Here is a 26748-nt window from a genome sequence, read left to right as displayed (position 1 = left end):
CCCTGAGCTGCTATGTTAATGAAATGACTGCAAGTCAAAACGCTCGCATGACTGAGTTATCGACCCACCCGGCCCACCATTGGCGGGAGAGCCTTCAGACACTCTGCCCCCAACCTCTGGAACTCCATTCCCCAATCACTCTGCCTCGCCCCCTCCTTAGCCTCCTTCAAGTCCCACTTCAAAATCCTCCTCTTCGACCATGCCATTGGTCACCCCCCCTTCCCTTCCCCTCCCTTCTCCCCCCCTCACCCCAGCTCAGTTCTGAAATGCTGTACACTGTCCAGCGCCTTGGGACGTCCTCCCGATGTGAAAGGTGCTATACAAATGTAATCTTGTTGTTGTTATGAGCAATAACTAGACATTTATAATAATAATCCTTGCATTTGGATATAGCACTTTATCACATCTTCGAGACGTCTCCAAGTGCTTTACAGAATATACTGTAAAATGAATTGACTGTGATATACTTGCTAAAATATGGATTTCAGATGAAGGTAGCAGCAGAATTGGCTCTGATGCTCTTCTGTATTGACCCTCATCGTCCTGACTCACACAAAAAGAACTGCAATTTGGACAAGGCTCTAAAGAGCTGCTGGAAATGTTGCTGTGGGTCAGTCAGTGCCAGCCTGCACGAGGGAGAGTATTGGAAAAGAAAAGAAAAATATTCAATAACATGGCACAGACAAAACTGCTTTAGAATTTTAAAGCTTTTCATACCCTGGTATCTCCCTACCATTCTGACCTACTTACTCCCCAAATCACAACCCGTTGCCCAATCTCGACTGAATCCGGCTTCCTGCTGGTCTCCCACGCCCTTCAGCTACTACGCCCTGAAACTCTGGAACTCTCTCCCTAAATCCCTCTCTTCCTTCCTCATCTTCAGGTCGGGGTCAAGCTCCAGGACTGTCAAGCTCTCTGGGACACTACTCTGTGTGAGGGGCACTATATAAATCCCAAGTTGTTGTTGTAAAGATTAGTTAAACAAAAAGAGATCTCAGACACGATTGGGAAAGAATCTTGATATCTGCGGTGCTTGGATCATAACCAGATTCTTGAGTTATCTTTGCCACTAGCAGCAGCGTGTCATTAGATAGTGGTTTATGTGTGTGTATGTGTGTGAGATAAGCCCCATGTATACTGTCTTCAAGCTCAGAGCATTTGAAGTGCAGGAGTCTTGAGTTTTGTACATTTTTTGTCAATAACTAGCACAGCGCAGGAATGTTCCATTCCACTGCCAGATGTGAAAGTCTGGATTTAAACTTCTGGAGGACGATTTAGAACTCAGCTGTTTGATTTCCCTACATATACACAATCACTACAATTGACAGTAATTCTCTGTCAGGCAATTTCTTGACTTTTCAACATTATGGGCACAATAATCAAAATGTAAGTATTATTTGTTTAAATATTATTATACGGTGCAGCCCTGTTATAATGTACTTCATTATAGTGGAGATTCAGTTGCACTGAGCAACCCATTCATTGTGCATTTGTGCAGCCAGCCTACGTGTTTCCGGCGTTCCGGCTGGCTTTTCACGCTAAAATGGCCGATTTCCACGTAATTAGGTTGCTGCTGGTGTCACTTCCCGGTTGTCGTATGCACAGCAAACAGGAAGTGACATCAGTCTGATATCCTGGAAGGCGGTCATTTTACATGACCATGCTTAAAGTTCAACTTCCAGGTCTTCGGGTCACCGCCACCATCACTTTCTGTTTTGCACACAATAGCAAATAGGAACTCACGCTGGCAGTGATCCGGAAGTTGGCAGTTATTTCTTTTGGTGCGAGAACCGGCCAAAGTACTCCTTGAAACCGGCTCTCGTGCTTACCTATTGGGAACCAAGCGCATTTATAATGAAGCCCATTGTAGGTTTATATCCAAGTCGTTCCACTTTGAAACCGTGATCAAAAGTTTCCCAGTTCACCACCGTTCGAGTACGAGCCTTACTAGTACCTTTGCAAGTGCAGTGACCTCTTCTTGACTTCTCTGTCTCAGCAAAGGTTCACCAAAGTACAATATCTCTGCAATGATGCAGTTGCATTCTTAAGATCATGAAATATTCAGGTAGTAAAAGGCTTCAAAAATTGGCCCCAGTATCTGCTGACAGAGGTTAGTTTTGATGTAAAAAGATGCATAACTCCAGCTGGTGCAGTGAGTGTTGGATCAGTATTGGGTGTAAAGAGGACTATAGACTGAGAGACCAAATCCTGTCAACTAAAAGACAGAACTTAAGGTTTTTAGACTCATTTATTTTGGTCAGCAGGTTCTGACACGTGCAGAAACCCATCAGAGAATCCTAGAGAGTTTTACATGTATTGGCTGTACACGCATGGGGAATGCACTCTCTTCCCGCTTTCCTAACTCTGGAGAATATCATATGAAGGGTAGCAAGAACCAAGTTTTGTGTCTCCAGAATGGTTGTTGGGGTACTGCTGGAGTTTCAACAGGCTAAAACTGCATAGTTTTCCATTGAAAGCATCTAGCAAACATCCGCTACTTGTCCAGCATGGACCACTCTACTCACTAGTTTGGCTTTCAAGATTAGCTGGAGTTGAGTGGGTCAAATCCCTACTCTCACTTTATAACATGTAGAGATTCATACTTTGAAGGAATCTTGTGGGATATTGGACGGGTAGGTTGGATGGACTGAGGATCAACACCTGCCTAAAATCGTTGCAAGGGCAAAGTTGAATGAGTGTGCAGGAAGAGTTTGGATGGTTGAGTATTGGGAAATGTGAATCGTCCTGTGGCTGCAGTGAAGCAAGCAGTCAGTTGACAGCAAACTTCAATCTTAACAAATCAATGTTTGCAATTCAGGATCAAAGCCTCAGAATCCATATCAGATGGAGCATTGCATTGCAGCTCTGTTCTCCGAGCCGGTTGTAACATTTCGTGCAGACACGCTCACTAACCGTGCTTTAAAGAAAGAAGCATTTCTAGTTTTTGACACAGCTCTTGAGCCATAGATACCATAGATACATAGAATCTTAATGCATAGGAGGAGAGTGTTTGTCTTATCTTATCTGTGCTGCATCTCCGACGAGCAATCCATTTAGTCCCAATCTGCACCAGCTCTCAGAGCAAGGTGTTGATTCAATCCCACTACTCGGCCCTATAAAAATAATAATAAACCTTGCATTTGATATAGCTCCTTATCACGACTTCAAGACATCTCAAAGCACTTCACAGAATATACTGTAAAGAGAATTGACTGTATATTTTGTGGACGAAATGTGACAGCCAATTGTGCAAAGCAGTGTCCCACAAATAGTCGTGGATTGAGTGATCACATTTTTTTCAAAAAGGGAATATTTCCTCCAGAAAAGCAATCCGCCAATCAGCTAACAACCGGGTGCCAACTTAATGCTAGTCAAACAGAAGTGTGTGGTGTAATGAAACTTGCCTAATGTTTCACCCTGCCCGGGAATTGAATCCAGGTCCTCTCGCTTACGAGGCGAGTGCTCTTACCAATACCTACAGGACTCCCAATTGTGTGTGAGCTGCGGCCCATAGTACTGGGAATAGCTGGAGCTTCATTTGTACAACAAATATCCAAACCTCAGTGAGTGCTGTGAAGAACAACTCCTATTCATGGATGGGTTTTCCCTCCCAGTCTGCTCTCATTAATTTTCTAGCTTAGTCACAAAGCTAAATAAAGGCAGTCCCATGGAGCTGTTATTTTGCGTGCAGTTTAGGAGTGTTGGCATTGGTTTTGTGATGCTGCGTCTCCTGACTGACAGATAGAAAGCTGCAAACTATGATGGACAAGGTTTTCTCCATAGCTCTCAACTCCCTTCTCAGCACTAATAGGATAAGCTATCATTTGTGTTATTTCTGAAGCCTCTACTCACGCTCCAGTGCAGTGTTGGGCATTTGTACTATTGTCGATTGAGCCATCCTTCAGATTAGAGGTTAAAGCGAGGTTCCGACTGCTTGTCAGGTGGATGTTAAACAACAACAACTAGCATTTATATTGCTCCCTCACTCAGGGTAGCATCTGAGAGCGCTTAAAGATCTCACTACTTTGAGAAAAGAGAAGAGAGTTTCTCCCCGTGTCTAGGCCAACAATTTCTAGTTAGAATGAGTCATTCACTTCATGACTGTTTGTGGGACCATTGCTGTTTGCAAATTAGCTACTGCATTTACCTGCAACATATACATAAATGGAATAGTAAATACTGTAAAGCGCTTTGAGATGTCTTCCTGAAGTGAAAGGCATGATATCAAAATACAAGCATTGCTTTATTAATTGTTTTTAACGACCATTTCGTCTTAAAGTTTGAGATTGAGCAGAGCCGTGGAATGTTCTTAAATTCAGGAAGCCATTTTCAAAACAGGACTTGCAGAAAAGCAGCTTCCAAATTAAGAATGGATTTAAGAATTTTTCAATATCCTTAATTAAGGCTAATTTAAAAAAAAGACAACACTCTTAAGGCTATGACCATAAGGAATTGCAAAGCTCAGGGCTGTTTATCTGCTTGCTGTGATTGAGTTCCTGCTCCAGTGAGCTTTGACAGTCTTCTCAAGCCCTCCCTCTCTCGCTCCCACCAACACGGGCATTTCCTGTTGACTGCTCTTCACTGTTGACACGGAGGAGCCTGTGGCTCACTCACTCAGCGCTACTCAATCTGCTCATTCTCACTGCAGCCCTGAGCACAGCACACCATTACATCAACAGCTGCCACATGTTGCTATGGTGGCTGTAAGTACCCAGTGGATGCATTCCTGCCTGCCGTGAAGCAGCCTTCTTGGAAATTATAATAATAATAATAACCCTTTAATTTGATACAGAGCCTTATCACATTGTTGAGACGCGAATTGACTGTCTTTTGTGGGTAAAACGCGGCAGCAGTGTCCCACAAACAGTGGTGGATTGAGTGACCAAATTATTTTCATTAATTAATTAATTAATTTATTTTTTGGTGGATTATTACCCCCGGAAAGCAATCCACCAAATATCTGGGTTCTTACTTACTGCTAGGTAAACATTGATGCGTGGAGTAAGGAAACTTGCTTAAGGTTTCACCCTGCCTGGGAATCAAACCCGGGTCTTCTCGCTTGGGGGTAACTTCTTAACCTGTTCTCTGTGTTAATTAGCACAAAGAATAAATGTAAATTCCTTTCTTTTGTATCACAGTTCCTTCCTGAAGACTTGGCTGTATTCAGTGCAGTGCTCCCAGGCTCAGAGACATGACTTCAAAGGCGCTATACAAATGTAATTTTGTTGTTGTTGTCCTTGTCAAAGGGTAACTAAAGACAAGAACATGTTGTGAAGAAGTGTGTTTGAGGCCAAATAGCTGGACTTATTTGGGAGAAAAACGCAGCTGTTGCTGCGATGGGATGGCAGTAGAGTAAGTATTCTGGGAGGATGAGGTCAACTGGGTCAAAGGGCCTTCTTCACCTGAGGCAATCTTGCTCATCTTGTCATATGGGAACTTCTGAGTTAAAATTCCTCTTTATATGGAATTGCAATCAGGTTCCAAAGGCCTATCTAGGGAAACTAACTAGAGTATATAGTTGGTTTCTTGTGGGGAGTTTTCCGTGGTCAAGCATCCGGCTGATTGTATAGACATGGGTAAGGACAATCGCTGATTGTACCGGCACGTCTCCAGTAATAATAATAATAATAATAATCCTTGCATTTGATATAGCGCTTTTCACGTCGGGAGGACGTCCCAAAGCGCTTCACAGAACACACTGTAAAGTGAATTGACTGTATATTTGTGAGCGAACGCGGCATGAACTGTGATGCCAATTACACAACCAAAAGAAATTTGTGGATATTCCGTTATCCATTTCTTGGGTTAATTAACTCACAATATGGGCTAAGAAACTATGGCTGATTTTCCCCCTGAGTTACTATGTTAATGAAATAAGACTGCAAGTCAAAACGCTCGCATGACTGAGTTATCGACCCACTCACCCCACCATTGGCGGGAGAGCCTTCATCCACTCTGCCCCTAACCTCTGGAACTCCATCGCCCAATCACTCCGCCTCGCCCCCTCCTTAACCTCCTTCAAGTCCTGCCTCCAAACTCTCCTCTTCGACCATGCCATTGGTCACCCCCCTTCCCCTCCCCTCCCTTCTCCCCTCTGACCCCAGCTCGGGTCTGAAATGCTGTACACTGTCCAGCGCCTTGGGACGTCCTCCCGATGTGAAAGGTTAATTACTGCTAGCTAAACAGAAACGCGTGGAGTAAGGAAACTTGCCCAACATTTCGCCCTGCCGGGAATTGAACCCAGGTCTCTCGCTTGCGAGGCGAGTGCTCTAACCACTGAGCTGCAAGACTCCACATACTGCAAAGCCTAGAGAAAAGGAGGTTGAGGGGCATCTCACTGAAGTGCATAAGGCATTAAATGGCACTACGAGGTTAAACCCAGGAAAATTATGTTTCAAATTAAATCCGGAAACTGTACCAGGGCTTCAGCAATGAACTGTGATGCTAATTACTTTTAAAATGTATTGCGACTATCCATAACTTTGTTGTTACTTTTAGGAGTGATACATGTTTGGAACAATCTGCCTGCCGGGATTATATAGAGACAACAAGTTCTACTGAAAAAGAACCTGGATATTACATTGGGAAATAATACAGAGCTGTTTTATTGATGAGAATAGTCTCCTCTTGGCCTGGATATCCTATTTTATGTTCCTATGATCATACCAATTGGACGCCATTATTGCCTGGAGTATAAACAAAGCTTAAGAAATGGTTTCAGTTAAAAGCAGACAATTATGGTTCACCCCAGTATAATCCCCCAGTGTGGGCTAGTGTCTCAGCCCAGCCCATGTGTAAACATCGCTGTTGTGGTTAGCAAGTGGGGACACAAAGCTGGCAGCAGCAGATAGTTAGTTATTTAAATAGAAACATTGGTAATGTGGGTTTGTTGCCGACTTTGCTTTCATTTTATGTCGATCGGTCTCTGAGGCCAAACATGAGCTGTTCGCTTTGAAAAGCGAGGTCTGTGAGAGTGAGCCACGGAGGTGAGTTCTTTGAATTTAAGTTCCTCATCCTGACCTTCAAAACCCTCCTGGTCTTCCCCCACTCTAACATTGCAATATCCTCCTGCCCTGGTTTGCCTCCTGGGCCTCCAGTCACTATTCAGGCACCACAGCTATAATAATAATAATAATAACAATAATAATAATAATAATTCTTGCATTTGATGTAGCACCTTATCCCATCATCAAGATGCCTCAAAACGCTTCACAGGATACCCTGAAAAGTAGATTTACTGTATTTTGTGGGCGAAACACGGCAGCCAATTGCACACAGCAGTGTCCCACAAACAGCCACGGATTGAGTGATCAATTTTATTTGGGGGGATTGTTGGCCAGGACACCAGGATAAACTCCCTTCTCTTTTCGAATAGTGTCACGGGATCTTTAACGTCCACCTGAACAGTGGACTAGAAAGTGTTTGGGTTTTGGGTGAGAACGGGATTGGAGTTGGCTTTGATGTCCCCACCCTCACCCGACCTTTCTCCTCACCCGACCCCTCCATTGGTTATGTTAGGGTGCCGGATACTTACGGGCTATTTCAGTGGGGTAACAGCAGGCTACTGCTGATGGGTGTGGCGTCTGCTGGAGAATTAGGCATCTCTTGTGAGGAAGGGGTAGAAGTTGGAATTGATTAGAACCTCTTGAGTTGTGTCGCAGCATTTCTTTGAGAAACTTTGCTGCTGCCTGGGTGAGGTTTAGGAGATGGTTGTGAAATACAAAAGTGGTTGGAGCATTGGGAACATCTTAACCACATGGTTCAGAACATTCCTGTCCCATTGTCTGAACTGACCTGTTACAATTTGCTGGAGTACCCACTGAAACCCAGCTGTGATGATACCATATGATTAGTATTAACTGCGTGAAATTTTGCCCTGAAGGAAACTCAGTGTTTCCAAAAGTGCTTTGGCTGCTCTGGCACCTCGCATCGCTCCTGTGGTTTTGTCCGAAACCCAGTCAGGAAAACATTTATCCACGTGATATTTAGAAATAGCAATCCTTTGGTTAATGCTTTATAATAGGAAAATCCCATTGTAAAATAGTAGGAAATCGGTGAGGAGAGTGCTTTAGAAGTCTGTTTGAAACCTGGCCTCCTTGTTTCCCTGCCAGATCCAACATTAAATCCCTGTTTTCTATACCATTCTCCCTCCCTGTTTCCATCCACCACTACATGTATGTAGTCTAGGCTGACCCTCTAATGGAATGCAGCAGGAGCACTACCTTGTCAGATTCTGTCCTTCAATGGGATATTAAACCAATATCTTGTCTGCCTGTTCAGGTGGATGTTAAAGATCCTATGGCACTAATTGAAAAGAGAAGGGAGTTTCTCCTGGTACCTTGGCCAATAATGCTCCAGATAAAATTGGTCATTCATTTTACCGCTGTTTTAGGGCATTGCGGTGCACAAATTAGTTGTTGCGTTCATCTACGAATGCGCAGTTGCTGCACTTTAAATAGAAAAAAGACCCTTTGAGGTTTCGATGTGATCAGGTGCTCTATCAAATGCAATGATTATTACGATGATTTTTGTGAATGAGGAGGTAAGGTAAACTGTTCAGACAGAAACAAATCTCACATTACATTCCTCTGGGCTGGTTAATTCCCTGAGTGAGGTCTCGTCAATGGGCAATAAATCTTAGCTCAGATTGTATTTCTAGAGCATGTCTAAATGAGTTATTGTGTATATATATTGTGCAGTCCTTGGGCTCTTCATATATTTACAAAGTGACATGAATTACTCATCCTGTAACATATTTATGGATTTGGGCACTGTTCAAATTTGGCCCTAGTCCCTCGAATTGGAAGAATGTTGAAAGCAATTCAGTCTGCATAATATCTGCAGTATTTATCTCAGCATCTCCAACAGACATCATTGCTGAATGAGCTAATAGCTGAATGTTGTTCAAGTCTATTTCAAATGCACAGTTATTCTTGGACATATGCATGTCTGCAGGTACAAATCTGATCGAAGCCTTTAAAATTCAAAAATAATAATAATAATTCTTGTATTTGATATAGCACCTCATCACGTCGTCGAGATATCTCAAAGTGCTTCACAGAATATACTGTAAAGTGAATTGACTGTTGTATATTTTGTGGGAGAACATGGCTGCCAATTGTGCACAGCAGTGTCCCAGAAATAGTCGTGGATTGAGTGATCAAATTTTTTTTTTAAGGGATTATTACCCCCCCCAAAGCAATCCGCCAATCGACTAACAACCGGGTTCCTACTTACTGCTGGTAAACAGAAGGGTATGGACTAAGGTAACTTGCCTAAGATTTCTCTCCGTCCGGGAATTGAATCCGGATCCTCTCGCTTGCAAGGTGAGCATGCTACCTATTACACTACAGGACTCCACGCTGTACGTGGATAAATCCTAATAGTATGGTTTCATGTTCAATAAATCAAGAGCAAATAGACATGGATTCAAATTACAAGACCCAAAATTCAGCTTGACCTGTAAGAATACAGCATTGACCACCTACGAATTTACAAAGCGCCTTTAATGTTAGGAGGACGTCTCAAAGACAGTTTTGTCTTCTTTTAAAAAAGTCACGATTGTGCAAAATTTGGGAAACTTCCAAAATTCAGTCTAAGTTTGGAAGCCGGTTGTCTGGGGTTCTTCACAGTGCTTCCAAATTGAGACTGAGTTTAAGATTTTTCAAAAATTCCACACAATCTTAAAATTTCAAGACAAATTTCAGGGCTACAATGTTCAAAGAGCTCCATAGTCATCTGAGTTTCTCGTACTGAGAAGCCTAGTCTTTGTTCAGCTTCAGGTTTGTCATCATAGTCAGTGTGTAATTCTTTCAGTGCTGCCTGTTTATGATGAGGCCATTGTGGCCTCAGCATGTAGAGAGCAGAGCCAGTGTCATTGTGCGACTGTTTCACAATGCAGGTGTGTGTAAGGAGCCATTCAGCTAATGCTCTTAGAATGCCAACCCCGCTGTGTGTTGTGCTCCAATGAGGTAAAGGACTCTCTATCCTCATCGGCAACAGAGGTAGAGAATGCAGGATTGACTGGTAGTGGGAAGTGTTTGTCTATTGCAATTGAGAGCCTTTGCTTGAGTCTAAGTAGATGTATTCAACTAAAACTCCTTCAAAAGAATGGCAGGCGTAGTGTACAATGAAAATTAATGAACTTTGAAAGAAGCAGAGTTAATAATAATAATAATAATAATTCTTGCACTTGATATAGCGCCTTATCACGTCATTGAGACATCTCAAGGCCCTTCACAGAATATATTGTATAGTGGATTGACTGTATATTTTTGAGCGAAAGAGTTGGCAATATACACCTTGCTGGCTGCATCCCTTGATGACCTCTCCACGTTTGCAGAATGACTTTTCACAGAAATGATAGATTTGTGAGAAGGTAAAGGGAATGTGTCCTATTCACCTACTGCAGTGTGGACAGCTTGCAGTGTATGTTTGCTGCACCTTATGTCAACTTCTCCATTCTGTTCGTACAAAATATGCAAACTCACCATAAATCCTGTGCAGCACTTTGAGATATCTCCCCAACATGAAGATAATGTGTCAACTGTAAGGATTACTTAAATGCAAGGATTATCCTATAATATAATTATGAACTATTGTATGCAGATAATACAGGTACGGTACCAGAGCGGATGGTGTTTTGGGGGACATTATTGCATGCAAATTAACTGCCGCATTCGCTCACAAATACTGTATAATCACTAGATTCTAAAGTAAATCCTATGAAGCGCTTTGAGACATTTCAGCAACATAGTAAGGTACTATAACAAATGCAAGAATTATTATGTATCTGAGTGACTGAGGGAATTCTTTCCCCGTGTCAATACAATAAAATCTATGAAGGGCTTTGAAGGTGTTTCAATGTGATTTTAAATGCTATAAAGTACAGTTTTTTTCTATTTTAATACCTTGCTTAGTGTTTGATGGACTGCTTTTTGTGTCAGTGTTTAGACTTTGTCACAGAGAGAGGCAAGTCTGTCACTAGAAGCAGATTAAACCGAGAACCACACACTCGCACAAGAAACACAACTTGTACCCTTGGTTGAATGTCACTTTGTGTCACTGTAATTGTGGAAATGTCGCATTGTTGTGTGCAACTATCTCCTACAGGAAGGACAGTGCTGTCTAGTTCATCATCGTCCAGTAGAGAAATTTCCCAAAAGCTATTGGAGCACACAGGCACTGTAATAAACTTCAGATTTTGAGATGTTTTGCCTGTGAGTCTGTCAAAGAATCGGTGAAGAGGGAATCTACATTGACAGGTTTTGAGACATGATTCAATGATCTTTGTAAATGAATGAGAAGGATGAGTAATTGCTGCTTTGACGTTTTCCTGTGTTGTTTTATATTGCGCTTCTGGGTACGAGAAATAGAGCGTCCAACTGGAGGCAACACTGTGGTTTGAACTTCTACTGCTTTCATGTTGCCTCCACATTTGTGGAATCCTGTGGTATATTGCTTAGAGTTCTCACGGGGTGAAACATTAGGCAAGTTTGCTTACTCCACATTGCCTCTGTTTACCTAGCAGTGAGCAGGAATCTGGTTGTTAGTCGATTTGCAGATCGCTTCGCTGCAGGTGATAATCCCTCCCCAAAACATAAAAATTTAGTCACTCAATCCATGACTGTTGGGATACTGCTGTGTGCAAAATATTCAGTCAGGTCACTTTACAGTATATCCTGTGAAGCACTTTGAGACGCATTGAAGATGTGATAAGGAGCTAATTAAATGCAACGATTATCGCTATTGTAACGGTGAAATGACATTTATGCACATGTATGTGATGTCACTCTGGACCCCCTTGAGCGTGGGAAACATCGCAGGATGTTTATTTTGTGCAATCGCCGATTGATCAGTAGTGGGAGGCTGGGAATGCCCCTGAATATGCTGCTGGAGATGACTTTTTCCCTCGTTCTGTTATTTGAGTAGTGGAGAGCGCAAAAATAAAACTGATTATTTTGTGCCACAAGAAGGATATTGTAGCATTGGCACGAGTGCAGATTTACGAGGATATTACCAGGAATCACTGGGATGAGGCGAAGAGACTGTGGCATGGAGTTCCAAACGATGGGGGCAGGAAGACTGATGGCCTGACCTCCGATGGCAAATCTGCGAAGGGTCATCAGGTGAGACTAGGTCCGATCCCCAAACCTTTTCATTATCAGGTCAGCTCTATTCTGCGCGAAGGCAACAAGGAAGCCTCCGAAAAAGGAATTTCATAAATATGGCGCCTGATTTTTTTCATGAGAATTTGCTTCCAGAGACAGATCTGCAGCAGGAGACAATCTCCTAAGATACAAGCAACATAATTGATTTACCGTATCTTGCTGTGTCCAGAAATAGGCTGAAGACTTGCAGCATGGTATGTGACACAAGACTGAGCTGCTCACAGTGCCATTTCTTCCCACGCTGCAGTACAGAAACAATTGACAGCAGACTTGGCAGCCTCATCCTCCCTGGAGTACCATTGCTTTGTGATGGGATGTCCCTGTCACCTTCTCACTTGAGTAGATTGAAAAGCCTGTGAAATCTCACGTAGCTGGGAGGATATTTGGAGCCGTTCCCTGTGGACCCATGTTTGCAGCCCTGAACACTTTCTTGCTAATCATCACCAATTAGTGTTAATCCAACGCGTGTAACTCTGCATTGTGGTTCCTGCAAATGACGGATCCAGTTACAGGGATTGTTCACAGGACAACAGAAGGATTTACTTTTAAAAAAAATAGAAAATAGAAATCCTAACCAGCCTGAACCCACCAAACTGAACACTGCACTTGACAGCGCGAACGAGAACCGAACAGAGCCATTACAGACAACCACTAGATGTCTGTATTACTAGGGTTTTAGAGTTCCTGTTCATCTTCTTGGCCTGTTGCAACAATCAAATGACAATCTCACAGTCACATAAACATGCACACCAGTTTACGCTCCTGCACATTCTTCAGTACATTACCACCTGTTCTGAATTTCCGTTAATTTTCTACCTCAGTTGACTCCATGGGAGTCCTGAAGCGTAGAGTTTAGAGCACTCGCCTCACAAGCGAGAGGACTTGGGTTCGATTCCAGGGCAGGGCGAAACCTTACGCAAGTTTCCTTACTCCACACTCCTGATTACCTAGCAGTAAGAAGGAACCTGGTTGTTAGTCGATTAGTGGATCAATTTCTGGGTGTAATAATCCCTTCAAAAAAAATCAGTGAATAAAATAATAATAATTTGGTCACTCAATCCACAGCTGTTTTTTGTGGATAATTGGCCACAAAATATACAGTGAATTCACTTTACAGTATATTCTGTGAAGCGCTTTGAGACGTCTCAACGATATGATAAGGAGCTATATCAAATGCAAGGATTATTGTTATAATTAAACTGCAGTCCATGCCCCATGCTTTCTCACTGTTTATAAGTATGGGGTTAACCAGGTACATCGAGCTGCTAAATACGAAATGCAAATCCGAACTTCGACGAGCCCTGTTCAGAGTTATTTTTGACTCTCGTGGAGTCCTGTAGCTCAGTGGTTAGAGCCCTCGTCTAGCAAGCGAGAGACCTGGGTTCGATTCCTGGCAGGGTGAAATGTTGGGCAAGTTTCCTTACTCCACACGCCTCTGTTTACCTAGCAGTAAATAGGAACCTGGTTGTTAGTCGATTGACAGATCGCTTTTCTGGGGTAATAATTCCTTTAAAAAATAATAATAATTTGGTCACTCAATCTACGTCTGTTTGTGGGACACTACTGTGCGCAATTGGCTGCTGTGTTTCACCAAACTCGGTACCCACATCTCACCAGTTCTGGCCAGACTCCACTGGCTCCCCATCACCGAACGGATCGACTTTAAGATCCTCACACTCGTGTTCAAATCCATTCACTTTCTGGCATCTCCCTACCTTTCCAACCTCCTCATTCCCCAATCCATCACCTGGTGCTTCCACTCGACTGGCACCGGCCTCCTGCTCGTCCCTCACACCCTCTGCTCCAACATCAGAGGTCGCGCTTTCAGCCACCATGCCCCAAAGCTCTGGAACACTCTCCTTCAATTCCCTCTGCCTTGCCCTCTCTCTCGCCTTTTTCAAGTCCCACCTGAAAACCTTCCTCTTCCTCTTCGACCGTGATCCCCCCCACAGCTCGGAGTCAGACTCCGCCACTGTTAAGCGCTCTGAAACCCTACCCTGCGTGAAGGGCATTATATATGTGCAAGTTGTTGTTGTTGTAAAACCACATAGTTCGGTAAGGTACATATGTAAGCAATCAAAGCTCTTCAATACCTTCCCCAAGTCACCTGTTTCATGTGTGAGTGGACTTCAAGTTTCATGAGTGTTTGTCAGCCATCGAAGCCACATGTACGTACATCTGGCACCAATACCGACACATGCTTTCTGGCGTGGGGGGGGATCACCACAGTGATCAAGAACATTGCTAGCCAGGGCACTGAACCCAACTGTAGTCTGTTCCTTTACCACCAATTCAGATCTATGGGGTTCAATACCATCATAGGTGGTACATCTGCTTACCAAACTCTTGAAGAACTTCTACAACCAAAGAATTTTAAAAAATGAATAGAAACCAGAATCTCCAATGACTCCCACTCCTCCCTATTTAATCCTTAAATTTGATATAGTGCCATTCACATTGGGTGGGTGTCTCAGTGTGCTTCACGGGATATACACTACTGTGAGGTCCAATGACTGCATTTTGTAGGCAAACATGGCTGCCAATATCTCAGTATTGGACAATGTTAAATCGTTTTAGTCTTCCCGCAATTACCTGTAAGTGAGCCTTTGAATCCCTCAGTGGGACCTAAATTCAATTTATTTTTCTGTACTTTCTGCTTCTACAGCTGCCGTTCTGCCTGAAATTTTTTTTATAGCCGGAAATTCTTTACAGTACNTTTTTTTCTGAATTGTAGGCTTCAGACCAAGATATACATATAAGTCTTCAGATAAACATCCTCTAAGGCTGTGCAACTTGTAGGATTATGCGTTCCAGTGTTTTTTCTAAGCAATGAAAGAAATCTGTTGGTTTTGGATAATCTATTGATCAGCTACTCATTGAATGGCTGCCAGTGGTTATGTTATACAATGGCTTTGCTTTAGCCGCAGTCACTGTTGATGCAGAACAACACAACTAGTCCCAAAGTAAGAGGAATGTCTGTTGCTGCAAGTTATATAAAGTTACTCGGGCCACATACTGTGGAGTAACTCAGTGGTTATAACACTAGCGAGAGGACCTGTGATTAATTCCTGGCAGGGCGAAACGTTGGACAGGTTTCCTTACTCCACATGCCTCTGTTTACCTAGCAGCAAGATAGAAACTTAGTTGTTAGTCGATTGGCGGATCACTTTTCCGGGGGTAATAATCCCTTAAAAAAAGTAATAAATAAATTTGGTCACTCAATCTACAACTGTTTATGGGACGCTGCTGTCTGTGCGCAATTGGCTCTTGCTTTTAGCCCATAAAATATACAATCAATTCACTTAAATTTGAATATTCTGTGAAAACTTTGAGACGTCTCAAAGAAGTAAAAAGGCGCTTTATCAAATGCAAGGATTATTATCGTATTATTGTTATACATCAAAAGGAATACAATGGGCCAAATGGTTTCTTCTGTGCTGAAAATTTCTGTGAAGAACATTGTTCTTGTAGCTTAGTCAATGTAATACAATTACAGTGTCCCAGCAACCTGCAGAAACAGAATAGTTGAGGTGTTACCAACTGAGCCAGAACGACACTGGCACGGTGTGAAATGCTGCCCAAACATACTAAACACAGCTTATTGTGGATCTAATTTAAGGAAAATTTGAGGAATATTGCACATTTTACCCCCGTAGAATTTTTCAGCATAGAAGGATGTTCTTCAAATCATTTTATCTTTCCTGAATCTCTGGAAGAGATATCTGTTTACTTCCATGCCTAAGTCTTTTCATCTGCAAATATATATATATATCTTTTTAAAAGCCATTCTAGATTCTGCTTCAAACTCATTTGCAGAATCAACTAAAACAATATGCGTCATAATTTGTGGATGTGGGACGAAGTCTGCGATGTGGATTTTGGCAAATGATATCAAAAGCATTTTTTTCAAAACCTTCATTCAATATTGTGAAGCATGTTTGTAAATGCTCCTATTCATATCCTGCGCTACATAATGGGGGGGAAAGAAAGCGGTGCATAAATATTTGCAGGTCACAATGGGAGAGCGAGCAAAAGGGCACTGGTGTGTTGAAAAAGAAATATGATTATTGTGGGCCCCTTTTTATCATAATAATCATTGCGAGTGGCTGCGTTTTTTTTTTCTATTGTACCTGTGCCAATGAATGGATCTGGTCCATTCATGGCTCAGAGTTTGGTTTGACAAGCTTTAAAGAGTGTGGCTAAGAGTAGTTCAATGCCCTCTGCTCTTCGTGACTATCTGACTAGTTATTGTAACTGAATGGAGCATCAAGCTGTGGCAAAGGCCAGCACTTGTTCTGTTGCACTTTTAAACAGTTTTTTCTCAAGTGTTATGGCATTTTGACTATCTATTATAATAATAATCCTTACATTTGATATCGGGTCTTTCATGGGAGGATGACTCAAAGTGGTTTGTAGGATTTACTGTAAAGTATTTGTATTTTTGTGGGTGAATGCAGCAGCCAATTTGCTTACTGCAGTGTTCCACAATATTTTTGGGTCGGCTGGGTGTCTCTGACACAGTGCTCCACAAACATTTTATTTGGGAGATTGCTGGCCAGGATACCAGAAAAATCTTTCTTCTCTTTTTTGAATAGTGCCACACAATCTTTAACATCTCCCTGTACAGGTAGACAAGATTTTCTTTTAACATCTCATCCGAAAGACGTCAGCACTGACAATACAGTGCTTCCCAACATTGCTTGTCACCAAAGCCGATAAGTGCTCTGGGACACTAGCCTACATGAGTGGCGCTACATAAAGTTATTGCAAGTGTTGTTGTTGAGCTCAGAGTCACAATGTGGGGTTTAAACCCACTGAAAGTCGAGAGGGCTAATAAGTGAGGCAGGCTGACATCCTGAACAGTGTGTTTTTAAAATACACTATAACCAATTATTTTGGAGAATGTTCCAGAGTGCCTTTTGAAACCATGTTGATTGATATACAGAAAGGAATGGAGCAGTTCAAAGCTAAACAAAGTCTAAGGAATCAACAGAGGGATTTATGTCTTTTCTCTCTGTGTAATTTAAAATCAAATGGCCCTCCAAAGGACCCTAAATGCAGGTTGCCGCTCTCATATTGGGACTCTCTGCATCTGTGTGTGAAAGCCCAAGATACTTCCAAGTTTGTGGGAAATGCTATTTTTGTCACACATTCCCAATTCCCAGCTGCTGCCCCCTGGAAACACAAGCCCCAGGATTCTCTGACAACTTTCAGCAATGTTAACGTATTGGAAGTGTCGGAGAGAAATTCCACCCGGCTCCAGATTGTCTCATCATGTAATGACTCGGAGGGGCCCGAACTTAGCAAGTTCTTAAAATTCGGCCTTAATTTTGGAGTCCTGTGGCATATTTTCTAAAGCAACTGCCTCACAAGCGAGAGGACCCGGGTTCGATTCCTGGGCAGGGGTGAAGCCATAGGCAAGTTTCCTTACTCCACATGCTTCTGTTTACCTAGCAGTAGGTAGGAACCCGATTGTTAGTCATTTGCCAGATCCCCTTCTGGGGATAGTAATCCCTTCAAATAAAAAAAATTGTTCACTCAATCCAAGACACTGCTGTGTGCAATTGGCTGCTACGTTTCGGCCACAAAATATATAGTCAATTCACTTTACGATATATTCGGTGAAGCGCTTTGAGACGTCTCAACGACATGATAAGGCGCTATATCAAATGCAAGGATTGTTATTATTATTAAACCTAGACTAAGGACGAAGTTTGGCCACTCAAGTTTGCTTTGAAATCAGCCGGAACTTTGAGACACACATGGGGACACATTTTCGCCATGTTTAGTAGTCTCCAGTTTTAGCAGCTGAGAACTCACAGGAGCAGAGTTTCTGTCATGAGGCTGCAATCTCTACCCTGGGGGAGAAGGGGAAGGGAACTCTCCCTTCTCTCCCCCTTCCATTGTCTGAGAACAGTGCTGCAGGGGGTGTCAGAAACCAATACATTAGAGTCTGTCTAAATGCACTGTGGTACTGACTGACATCAGAAACTGTTGTTTTCTCCTGTCTGTTGAGTATATCAGAGTATCAAACAGTACTTGGTATTTTCTGAGCTGGTTTGATAGCGTAATAAGTAATACCCACCTTAGCCAAAATGTGAAATGTGTTAAGCGACTAATTCTAGCTTTAATCGAAATGTAAACAAAAATATCATCTGAAGACAGAATAGAAACCATTAGTTTAATAACTGGTTTTGCGAATGGATTGCCACCTTGATGACTGAACAATGAATGCCTCACACCCTTCTTAACTGCAATGAATAACCTTGTCAGGTATTATGGAAAATCTCATTACAAACAGGTAACAGAAGGCAAGCTTTTTTCATGTTCAGCCTTGATAGACTATTATGACTCGAGGTGAGTAGCTTCAGTGAATAGGCAATTTAGTGAGATATATTGGGAGTGAATTTGGATAGACTGAAGGGCGTGTAGATGTGGTGCTAATCATCAGGATAACTCTTCACTATTCTTTGAACTAGATGCAATAGATCCCTTAATGTCCACTTTGGTTGATTGCATCTTGATTTAACCCATTCGCCCGGAAAAGACTTGACGCGAGACGACGGGGAATAAAGTAATAAATCTCGGTGGCCTTATCGCATCTAAACATCTGACAGTGAAAAGAATGGCTTTGAGGTGCAGTGAATGTTGTTTGTAGGCAACAGTGAGGTGAGCAGTTTTCAGGCCTCTTAGAGGAGTGCACACAAAAAATGAATCATCTTTACAATAAATTAATATTTATCCAGGCCATTTCACGTTGAGAGGAAGCTTTTACCCGTGCAGCAGTACAGCTGGCACCTGAGCTAAGGGTGGGAGCCGAGTGACTGGTCTGCCCTTCCAAGTCCTGCTGGTGAGCCAGGCTGGCTATGCTGTCACCAGCATCGCCCTGGAGTACTGCAGACCCACCTGACTCAGGAACCAGACTGCCGAGACCACCACAGAGGCTTGGCTCGAGTCCGACATTCCACTGCCAAACATGTCACCTTGGAGCCAAGGAGACCCTGCTTCCCTCCCCCCTACCCCTGGAGCATAGTCAGAGGTGGCTCTTGAACAAAGTAAATCATAAGTGCAATCACTAGAAACCGACCCAGTTGATGAAGTGATTTTCAATCGGCAAAATAATGTTTCCTTGAGAGATCAGAATGGCATCTCATCGTTGTTCCCTAAACTCTCCCTGGTATATATTTAGCAACCAGTTGCGCTTCTCAACAGCAGGAATCCTATCTCATCTGCTATTCAAGTATTTTTAGTGTCTGTCGGCCCAGCATGTGTGTGGCTCTAACTCCAAGAGGCTCAACAGGTTTTAAAATTCAGCTCGGGGCATCATGTAGCTCTCGGTTGCCACGGAAACCGGCGCTGAATGAGAACATGTATGAATATCAGTCCTTTTGTTCCTGACATGTGCACGGTTGGAGGCGTGGATTGTTCCCATTGTGTTTTATGATGGCTTGTTTGAATTAGTTTAGCAGCCGTGAGCCCTCAGCCTTTGTATCAGCGGTGGGTGCAAGAGAGCGATGGGTATTTTACGAGCTTCTGTTTTGTGCAGTCCCATTCTCTTTACTCTCCCGCCCCCCCTTTCACAATCGCAGGCCACCCCTTCTGTTTGTAAACGTTCCCTTTGCTTTCCTGCAGACATCCAGGAGGGATTTGCTTGTTTTTTTTCGATCGGAGTTGCTCTCACGTATCGTAACGCTTATCGGTCGGTACTTTTCCAGCGCTGAACGATTTATCTTTGCTAACGTTTTTTTAAATTAAAAAAGAAAGTTTGGACCTCGTTTACTCGCCTCCTCCATCATATCATCCACTTTCATTTCTCTCTCCCACTCCCCCCCCCCCCCCCACTTCCCCCCCACTTCCCCCCAAAAACAATCAAACAGGTGTCAGCTTACCTGGATGTGTTTTTGGAACAGTTACAACTGTGTTACGCTCTCGCTGGTCAGGAAAGTCCAGCGCAGAGCAACACAGTATCTTCAAGTGCAGGCAAAAGGCAGCAAAATGGACAAAATGTTAACCCCAAACCTGGTCCTGTGGTAATCTGTGCGCAGGTTACTTTTACCCACAAAATACACAGTCCCTACACTTGACAGCATATTCTGTGAAGTGCTTTGAGACGTCTCAGAGAAGTGATAAGACGCTATATAAAATGCGAGGATTATTATATAACCTCAAGCGCTGTACTGATTGGAATTGGAGACACCCGTGAGGAATGCAGTTAAATAAAAGACAATGTCTAAAGCACTTGAAAGGGAAAGTTAATTTAACGTTTTGGGTACGTCTGCATTTCCAGCATTTGCTGGTTCCATGTTTAATTTCTGCCTTCCACAATTCACCTGTAATTATTTAGATGCAAGATTCATTACCGAGGTTGCCGGGGGTTCAAACCCCACAGTGAGAGTTGAGCTCATGGCTCAGGCTGGCAGTCCAGTGCCTTACCAAAAGAACACTGCATTGTCAGAGGTGCTGTTCAACAGATGAGACATGACACTATTAAACTGCCTGTATGTGTTCTTCAGGTGGATGCTAAAGATCCCTTGATATTCTACGAAAAGCAAAGGGAGTTTCTCTTGTTTTCCTTGCCAACAATAAAATTAAAAATTTGCTTTCTGGCTCTGTGTGGGATCTTGCTGTGCACAAAATGACTGCTATGTTTTCCCACATTCCCTGTTGTTGACAGTAATTACTGTAAAGCACTTTGGGACTTTTCAACACCTCAAATAGTATTAAGTGTGAGTTCTTGCGTTCTCTCTTACTGGACATTCACTTTGTGGCTGTTTGTGGGAAATTGCTGTGTGCAAGTTTACTGCTATGAAATACACAGTCACTACACTTTACAGTGTATCCTGTGAAGCGCATTGAGATGTCCTCCTGATATGAAAGGCACTATATCAAACGCAAGTATGAAAATTAGTTATTTTTTATTACAGTGTTGTCCTATCAGTGATACTGGCAATGATAGAGCATTAGAGATTTGTTACTTTTTTTGTGAAAACTTTTTGCATTTCTGAGAAACAATTGTACATTAAAGGGATTCACATCTATGTGTTATTAATGGATAGTCCCAGAAGCCCACAATAATCGCAGCCAAAGTACTGGACAAGATACAAAGATGACTAAATTATTCTCCGGGATTGGGGATATGAACTCTGAAGCTGGGAATGTTTATATTGGAGAAGAGACTATTGAGGATAAGATTGAAAGTCTTCTGAATCATAGCATCATAGAATCCTACAGCACAGAAGGAGACCATTCGGCCCTTCGTGTCTGGGCTGGCTCCTTGAAAGAGCTACCAACTCGTCACATTCCCCTGCTATTTCCCCACAGCCTTGCAAATTGTTTTCTTTTCAAGTAAATCTACTTGAAGCTTTATATTTTTCAGTGGGAGCATCATTGGGGTGGTGTGGGGGTGTGGGGGATTCTTAATTTGGAAGTCTATTTTCCGCCTTACCCAAAAAGCTTCCAAGTTGAGACTGAATTTTAGAAGTTTCCAAAATTCCTCCTCTCCTACGCAAAGATTTTAAGACAACAATGAGAACATGGGAAAGTTTGGGCCTTCGAAATGTGGGCACCTCCTCAATTAAGATCCCTTTTGTTGGAAAGTGTGACTTGAGAGGGGAGCAGAGGGGATTCCAGACATAATCGCCTTCCCATCGTCATTCCAGAATCGTTGGCTGACAAAGGAAAAATTGTGGTCTGGGGCCAATGGGCTAAAGTCCAGATATCGTCAACACACGGTGGGCGAGACACGTTAATTTGGGCCTTTATGGAGTGATGCGGATTTAATCGTTTCAATAGCTTGCCTTGTGCTCAGTAATTTGTTGCAGGGAAAGCCAGTGTGATTCTGAGAAGGCTTCTTTGGGACTACTTACCACCCTCCGCGCCTTTTGTTTTCAATTAGACGGGCAGCTTCCATGTGTTTTTTTTAACTTTCAAATGAAACTATGCAGCGACTAAAAGGGTGGTGCGGGGGGGAGGGCGTAGAAAGAGGGGAAAACACAGCAGAGCCCAAAGTTTGGGCTGTAGATCCTTGCTGCAAACTGTGGCCTGCACACAGAATGAACAGATGCCAAACTGAAAGGTAAAGTCTCCTTGTAAAAACACATTTGAATAACTCAGGTCTGTGAAAAAGAGCAAAAATGATGTCAAATGTATGGCAGAGAGATTTATAGCTCAAAAACAGGAAATCTCTCCATATTACTTCAATCTGTTTCTTGTTAATTTTACCAGACATGTTAAAAATTCACAGAGCAACAACAGCCTTCACAGAGAGAAGAGTAACTTTTCCTCGTGCTGCAATATATCCTAGAGCTATGGGGTGTGGTACTTTATGTTGAACGCTGCCCTGTGGGAACATTCAGTTTGTTTGTCTTGGACTGGAGTTATTGTAAGTTTATTTTGTTCAATGACTCAACAACAATAATAATTGTTGCATTTGATGTAAGCCCTTTCATGTTGGGAGGCTGTCTCAAAGCTTTTCACAGTATACATATTGTAAAGTGTAGTGACTGTGTGGGGGAATTTGTTATAGCTGCCAATTTGTGCACTGCGATGTCCCACAAACAGCCATGTAGTAAGTGACTAATTTTATTTGGGGGACTGTTGGTCAGGACACCAAGAGAAGCTTCCTTGTTTTTTCATGCAGTTCCATGGGATCTTTAACATCCATCTGAGCAGGCAGGACCTCGGTTTAACGTCTCTGACAATGCAGCGCCCTCCTCCCCACAGCACTGTGTTGGAGTGTCAGCCCAGATTGAGTTAAAAGTCCCAGCGTGGGGGCGAGAAGCCACAATGTTTTCACTCAGCGGCAAGAGTGCAATCAACTGAGGCAGACTAACATCTGTACAACTATCTCAATATCTCTTTCAGTGAGTTTCCCCTTCATTCCCCTCCCCCCAAAAAACACATTCTGCTTTGCTCCATACATTAGAAAATAATGTGCTTGAGGTACCATCACCATAATCATAATTCTGCATTTGATATAACACCTTATCAAGGCTTCGAGACGAATCAAAGCGCTTCACATGATATATTGTAAAGTGAATTGACCAATAGACCGGCGACAACAACAAATGATTGCATTTATATAGCGCCTTTCTTGTCAGGAGGACGTACCAAAGCGCTGGACAGTTGAGGGAATGCACACTCAAACAGTGGGCTGGAGTCAAGAGGGGTGGTGGGCAAGGAGCGTGATAGTGGGAAAATGACCAAAGGTGCGGTCGAAGAGGAAGGCCTTGAGATGGGCCTGGAAGGAGACAAGTAATGGGGGGAGCATCCCATTATCCTGCCTGAAACACCAGCCTGCCTGCTCTACTCTGACTGACTATGTTGGGAGCAGGTCGCTTTGAAACAGGTTTCCCTCAAGTTAGGAAATAGTGCTTATTTCTGTTGTGACATTTTCAGCATGTCTCTGTCGTTCTGAACAGAACCAGCTGGGTCGCATTAGTAATTTCCTGTTCCGTTAATTACTGGCTTGCTCGGACACAACATTATCATCCTTCACTTTTATTGATCATAAACTGTCAGCACTGCACACCCCGAGTGGAAAGCAGAGCTTTAACCCTAGTTGGAGCAAATGTACCAAACTGTATTCATCACCTGAACAATAAATCAAAGTGCAAAAGCCTTAATACATATTTTGAGTTCAGGAGTGAGAAAAGGAAGGAAAAAGGGGTAACTCATTAGAATGGTATGTTTGCTGTATTGTATATAATTTCCAGTTGTCACCCCAGGTAGCTCATTGGTTAAGCGCTGGACCTGGGACCAGAAGGTTCTGGGTTCAATTATCGGTCGGTCCGTTCAGTTTTTTTGAGGGCGATGAAATAAGTGTTTTACCTGAAAAATCTGGGCAAGGTTGAACTGTCTCTGAAGCAAAAGCCAGGCAGGTTCACCGTGTAAAAATGGGAACCAAAGCTACAACAGATGGGACAGTCCTAGCTTTGCAAGACTGTGATTACCAGTTTTCAGTGCTAGTTTGCCCTCTGATTGATGGTAGTACTAAGAATATACTGATGATGATGATGATGATGAAGAAGCTAGTGCACTATGCCCCTAATTGCTGCTCTCATTTTAGATGCTGGAACAGAATCAGGTTAACATGAGGTCCATGGCAACCAACATGGTCGTTGCCACTGGCATTGTTCTAACTTGGTGGACAGTGGTCCTGATCAAGGAGATGGGGCTCTCATGGGGAGGGGAAAAGAGACATAAGTGTTGCTCTCTGGGATTGTGGCATTAGAATGACAACAGAGGTCCTCACACATCTGAGCGGACAGAATGCAAATTTTGTACAATTGTTTAGTGGCCCTTTAATCCTGCTGTAAGACCTAAGTTTTCAGTCGCCTTTCCTCTCCCCATCTGCCCACCCTCCTCAGCTTTCCACCCACCCCCCAGCTCAGGCTCTTAGTCAACTTTGTGAAGCGTAAATACAGATTGTTGTAGTTCATTGAACCAACAACTCAAAACAATTGAATTTTGGACCTTTTTTAAATGAACGCAAATCACCTCTAAAAAGTAGTTGGTTTTTGTTTGAAGTCGGATGTGATTCTGCTTAGCTGGAGATGTTGGTGGAATTAGTAACACAGGCTTGCCCATCGGAAGCTCACATGGTGATTGGGAGGGCAGGCGGGCATCTCGAAGAGATGTTTTGTGAAAGTTCTTGGCATTGCCTCACTCACCGAAATAATCCTCCCCATATCTCATACAGAGGTGATCACAAACATACATGAATGTAGCTTTGAGTAAAAGGATCAACATGTGTATAGAACAGTGCCAAACCCTCGGGGTGAAATCATCACACATCCAGTCTGCGCCTTAAAGAGGCCATTTCTTCTTATTGGGAACAAGGTTAAGCACATTTTACAGTAAATGGAAGATTCCCGTAGCATAATGGTTAGAGCACTCGCCTTGCAGATCCAGGTTCAATTCCCAGGTGAGGCGAAACCTTCGACAAGTTTCCTTACTCCACACCCCTCTGTTTACCTAGCGGTAAGTAGGAAACCGGTTGTTAGCTGTATCACAGATCGCTCTCCGGTGGTAATAATAAATAATAATTTATTTTAATCAAAATAAATAAAATAATAATCCACGACTGTTTGTGTTTTGCCCGCAGAATACATAATCAATCCACTTTGCAATCCACTGTGAAGCGCTTTTAGACATCTCAACGATATGATAAGGCACTATATCTTAAGCACTCTGGGATATTACCTCGCGTGAAGGGTGCTATATAAACGCAAGTTGTTGCTGTGTATCTAATGCAAGGATTATTACTATTAAATGCCATTAATGCTATTGAGAATCATAACCCTCTTGGGGGTCGGTATCTCTGAAAGGTCTTTCGAACATCTGGTATTTTTTTCCTGAAACAAATGCATTAAAATACAAGGAACAAATCTTTGAATGAATATCAGATTGTTGGGTGGGAATTTCAAGGGTGCAACCCAATCAAAGGACTAAATTGATGCCATAAATTCTCAGAGAAAGCTTGAGGTTTTTAACATAACCCAATTCCCCATCAGATCCATATCCAGCTGTCAATTCCCTCTCAGCAGTGAGTTATTTTAAAGAATAATATGTACAATTGTTTTTGTTTCATTTAAAGAAAAGTCCACACAGTGGGGAAGAAGTTATTGTGCCTCTGTAAATCCAATATAATCCAGCATTACCCAATAGATGCACAATTATTCTTATCCCCTATAAATCATAAGGCTCAATTGCTGGCCTCAGAGTTAGAAGGTTGTGGGTTCAAGCCGCATGTCTGGATTTTGAACTCGTATAGTATAGGCTGAATTAATGAGGACATATTCTTTAGGCAACTTTCCATCGCAGTGCTGGGGGCGCACTACAGTGTTGGAGGTCCTGTGCTTCAGATGAGACAAACTGTGTCAGATGAGACACTACTGTGTACAGACTGGCTGTCACATTCTCCTACAAAATACATTCGACCCATTGAGTCTGCACCAGTTTTCACAGCAAGGTGTTCATTCAATTCCACTCATCTGCCCTATAAAAATAATAATTTGCATTTGATATAGCGCCTTTTCACATCTCAAAGCACATTACAGAATATACTGTAAAGTGAATTGACTGTATATTTTGTTGGTGAAACACGGCAGCCAATTGTGCACAGCAGTGTCCCACAAACAATCATGGATAGAGTGTATAAATTATTATTATTTGTTTATTTTTGGAGGGATTATTATCCCCAGAAAAGCCATTGGCCAATCAACAAACAACATACTGCTAGGTAAACAGGGTTGTGTGGAGTAAGGAAACTTTTGCCTGCTGGAAATCAAACCCATGTCAACAACAACAAGATTACTTTTGTATAGTGCCTTTCACATTGGTGAGCTTGCGAGGTGAGTGCTCTAACAATAGTCCTTTCAAGCTTCCTGACGAACTCTGCCTTTTCCACCTTACTTGGCAGGGCTTTCGACATCTCCACAACTCTGAGTGAGAAAGTTTCACGTAACGTCTTTTTGTGACCATCTTATAACTGTTCCCTACCAGTTGAAACAGCTTCTCCCTATTTACCATGACAAAACCTCTCATAATTTTGTACACTTTTATCTTGTCCCCCCTC

General features: G+C 42.6%; 1 protein-coding gene and 1 non-coding gene across 2 annotated transcripts in view; both read left to right on the top strand.

The window, feature by feature from the left end:
* pdzd2 (PDZ domain containing 2) overlaps window positions 1-26748 on the top strand; it is a 129169-nt gene that overhangs the window by 24316 nt on the left and 78105 nt on the right. The gene's annotated exons all lie outside the window — the stretch shown is intronic.
* trnaa-agc lies at window positions 13501-13572 on the top strand. Its single transcript has one exon. It is a non-coding gene; the product is annotated as a tRNA-Ala (tRNA).

This window comes from Callorhinchus milii, unplaced genomic scaffold (assembly GCF_018977255.1).
Source record: "Callorhinchus milii isolate IMCB2004 unplaced genomic scaffold, IMCB_Cmil_1.0 Scaffold1, whole genome shotgun sequence".
NCBI lineage: Eukaryota > Metazoa > Chordata > Chondrichthyes > Chimaeriformes > Callorhinchidae > Callorhinchus > Callorhinchus milii.
This window is presented reverse-complemented; position numbering and strand designations above follow the sequence as displayed.